Raw genomic sequence first — 4,795 nt, 5'->3', positions numbered from 1 at the left:
CTCTCTCTCTCTCTCTCGCTCTCCCTTTCTCTCTTTCTATCTCTCTCTCTCTCTCTTCCTCTATCTCTACCTTTCTTCGTCACGTTAACTGTTCGTTCTCCTTCAACCATGCATCACCTTCCCTAACTCAGACTTATTTCCTTAGCTTCCTCTTTCCTTCTCTTTTCTCCCAGTGGTTCCTCACATCCTTCTTTCTCATATTCATTCTATGACCATCCCTATGTATTCTCTATGTGTTTTCATTTTATGTAAGAATGTAATATAGTAAGTGTTTTATGTAATATAGTAAGTTAATGTAATATAGTAAGTTTTATATAGTAAGTGTATTTTAATAACAGGGGGTGTGTTCGAAAAATATTTTATTATATTGTTGGTGTTGTGCGTAGAATTATTTGTATTAACATTATTTATTATTTATTATTATTGTTATATATTTCATGCAAAATTATTATATCCTAGATATTAATCCTATAATTCTTTAAGTTAGAATTATTTATAATAATGATTGAATGTATATAAATAAATAAGTGTTATAATAAAAATAATAATGTAATAATGTAATGACACATAAATAAGGTCGCTCAAACTTCTTTCATAATGGAGAGATCAATGATCGTAAAGAGAATGTATTATCGATCGATGAATGGAATTTAGGACAAACGTTGGACATGACACTAGCGTGATAATTAATAACCCTCCTACAGAACCCTTCAAGTATGCTTTAATGTTCATGTAAGTAGTATCGATCAATCGCCTGTAAATTTACAATACAACAGAATGTTCTAATGCTTTCTTACAACAAATTTTATTTGTTATCATTTCTCTGTACAAGTTATCATATAAATTATCGTCTTTGAAAATTCATTTATCGAAAATATTTTTTCGTCGTTATTATTTCGAATAATCTCAACGCGTCCTCATATTATAAAAAAAGGAAAAGTTATTAATAAAAATATTAATAAATAAAAGTAACTGAAAATAATTATATTAATAAAATATCGTGTAAATATAAAACAATAATATATATATATATATGTTTTAATGAATAAAAATCAAAACTAAAATGAATATATTAATAAAGAAAAAAATAAGAAAAAACGATCTATTCATATCACACTAGTCTGTAATAAATTATATGAAAGTCCATTCGTCGAATAGGTTTTATAATGTCTCCGTAATATTATTGGGACCGATCAATAACGTTATAAAAATTATAATAAATTAATTTGTAATATATTAAAGAGACATTTATAACTTATGAAGATATTTACACGATATCATTTCAAAGCTACTAGTACACATTAATTATAACATGTTTGAATTTCTTATCGCAAAACTTATAAAAAATACCGATCAATAACGTTATAAAAATTATAATAAATTAATTTGTAATATATTAAAGAGACATTTATAACTTATGAAGATATTTACACGATATCATTTCAAAGCTACTAGTACACATTAATTATAACATGTTTGAATTTCTTATCACAAAACTTATAAAAAATGTATTATCTACCACTCATCGCGTTTATTTTAGAATATAAAGAGAGGATATAAGACGATGAAAGAAAGATGGGAAGAAAGAGGAAGAAAGAGAGAGAGAGAGAGAGAGAGAGAGAGAACTTTTTGAAAGTAGAAGCTGTTACTACGGAACCTACAGGGTCTTAGTTCTTTTCTTGAAAAGGCAATATTATTTTCATCGATATAAAGAACTCTCTTTTTCTTCTTCTTCTTCTTCTTCTTCTTCTTCCTCGTTTTCTTGGTCTTCGTCTCTTTACGGCTCTTCTTTCTTCTTTCCTTACTTTTTCTTTCGAAAGAATAATAGCAAAAAGGAATTGTAACGACCGAAGAATAACATTAAAACGTATACCTTGTCTGCCATCTCACGCATCAAATTATCAAGAGAGATATTTTATAGGATGATCGGCGTAGTTAGGTGAAAAATTCTCGTCGAAAGACATTAATAAAAAACTCTTTGTGGAATTTTATTATCTGCTTCTAGATATACGTACAATACTTTGTGATATTTTCAAATTCAAACGATATTAAACGAAAGAAACGACAAAAAGAAAGATTTTCTATAATTTTTCTTTCTTTCTGTCTCTCTCTCTCTCTCTCTCTCTCTCTCTCTCTCTCTCTCTCTCTTTCTTTTTCTCTCTTTTTTTCTTTCTATTCTTCTATTTTTTTTCTGTTGAACCAGTTTTTACTAAAAATATATACACTTTAAGATGTCTTTCTACGCGTTCGATGTCTACCGTAATGTACATAAAATCATAGAAAAAGAAAGAAAACGATCGTAGAAGAAAACGTTCGTAGATAAAAATTGGTTTATAAGAAAGTTATAATACATGCAAATTGTTTGAGTCACGCAAATTCTATATACAACAATTTGAGATATAGATATCTCTCTCTATTTTTTTTTTTTTTTTTACAAAAATACTCACGATTGATATAACATTTTTTCGAATCAATCAAAATGCAATAATTGCGAATAAAATGTGTTAAGAAAACAGTGTAAATGTGAATCGTGCAAAGCAAGTATCTCGAAAAAAAATCTCTAGTAGATATAATCATACATACATATTGTACATATGTATATATTTCGTAAGATGAAACAAAATGAGACGAAAAGTCGACGGAAAGGAAGATTTTCTATTATTTTTCATTCTCTATTTCTTTCTTTCCCTCTATTTTCTTATCTTTTTATCTTTTATATCTTTTTATCAGTTCAACTAGTTGCAGAGCTCGCTTTTCGTATTCTCACGTATCCGATCTCGGCATAACTTTTCTGAAATCGTACGTGTAGTTACTTCAGCTCGCGATCCTCGCATCGCGTCTGGACCGTCGTGCCATCGAGAAAGAGAGAGAGAGAGAGAGAAAGAGAGAGAGCCAATAAGCATTCGTGCGCAATAAATCCTTCTTCCTATTCTCGTTTTCCTCGCGAACTTCGACTCGCCATGCAGCACTAAGAAGAGAAGAAATAAGATGAAGAAAGAAACGGGAAGGATTTGGAAAGTTTTTCGTCTACGATCGCGTAACGCACGGAAATTCGACGAGAGATCTTTCCCCAAAGAGCATCCCTTTTGCCATCTTGACATTTTCTTTGTGGTTATACTAGTAGGTACGATGAGAAAAGTATAAAACGTCAGAAGGTTGAGAGGGAGAAACCAAGAGAGGGAGAAAAGAAAATAAGTACAGTCAGAAAAAATTCATACGTTTTAAGAATTCTAACCATTCATATATATTTCTACATACATATCTGCATGGATATATATGTAGATATGTATATAATATATGTTATTAAAAATAATAATTCTATATATATTAACACATATATATATATATATATATTTTTTTTCATTTTCAATGATCATTCTAATGATTTTGATCTCTTATTACAAATTTCGTTAAATTTAATTTATCAGGAAAATATGAATAGAAAAAGATGAATCAAAATGAATTTATCAAGTTTAGTTATAAATGATATAATTGTAAAGATAATAAAACCTAATTAATACGTTTACTATTTTATATTGTAGATATTTATTTATTGTACGTAAAAAATGAAACGTGGTATTAATCATTTGTAATAAATTAAATACTCACGACGTGAATAACTTTGTTGGTATAGAAAACATATTAGAGATTCACTTCGATGAAAAGAAAATTTGAATATTTTATTTTACGACATTCAATCCTCGACTCGACAGGACTCACGAAACATTAAAACCATAAAGCTTGTTTATAAAAGAAAATCTTTCTTTCTGAAAATGAAGAAGTATGTATGAATGTTTTTACATTTATCTTTTTTCTTTTTCTTTTCTTTTTCATTTTTTATTTTTGAGTCTTAACAATTTCAACGAGAGAAGATATATGTGTGTTATTTCATATACATCTGATTTTCAAAATCATTTACATTGTACGTTTTAATCGTCGTTTTAATCTATCAATGCATAAGACCTAAGATTTTGAAAGTATTTACTAACACACCGCATCTTTTATAAACTGACTTTCAAATTTCATTGAAATTTCATTATTATAGAATTAATGATTCCCTTTGTAAGTTTTACTACGATAGTATTTGTCATAAAACAAAATTGAAAAGCAATTTTTTTTATCTTCTTTTCTTTTTCTTTATCAAAAGTTCTTTGTTGAAAGAAACAAATAATTTTAATTGTTATTCACAATAAGTATTGTTCGAGCATTGTTCGTTTCAGATACTATATCAAATGAATATTTTTCATTTTACACGCGAAAGATACAAATCGTTTATCTTTCAAAGTTGCATACATAGTACATGTAATAAAGTAATATAGCGATGTAACAATAGAGATGACAAACGTCAAAGAGTGTTGGTATGTTAGAAGTGAAAATTTACTGACATTAAAAAGAAACTAACAATAAAAAGAAAAAATAAGATAAGATAACATAGGTAGGGTGGTAGAATGGTAGGCAATTGAGTTTGGGAGGAAGCAACTTTGCGAATAAGTTTGTATTTCGTATTCCTTGTAAGTAATATAGATGCTGGTTAGTATTAAACATGCAAATGCACAGTATTCATACAATGAAACATTCCTTTCTACGATAGAAACGAAAAGATACAGAACGAGAGAGAAGACATATGTAAAGAGAAACTTGACAAAACTAGGAAGGATAATCCGACTATACAAAAAACCGCCATTAATGCAATCGAGTGTAACTAAATTATCGTTACCCACAAATGTTTTTCGCTTGCGATAATATTTTTATCAGTGACAATGCATACCACAATAGTAATAATAACAATAATAAT

This window comes from Vespula pensylvanica, chromosome 16 (assembly GCF_014466175.1).
Source record: "Vespula pensylvanica isolate Volc-1 chromosome 16, ASM1446617v1, whole genome shotgun sequence".
Lineage (NCBI taxonomy): Eukaryota > Metazoa > Arthropoda > Insecta > Hymenoptera > Vespidae > Vespula > Vespula pensylvanica.
This window is presented reverse-complemented; position numbering follows the sequence as displayed.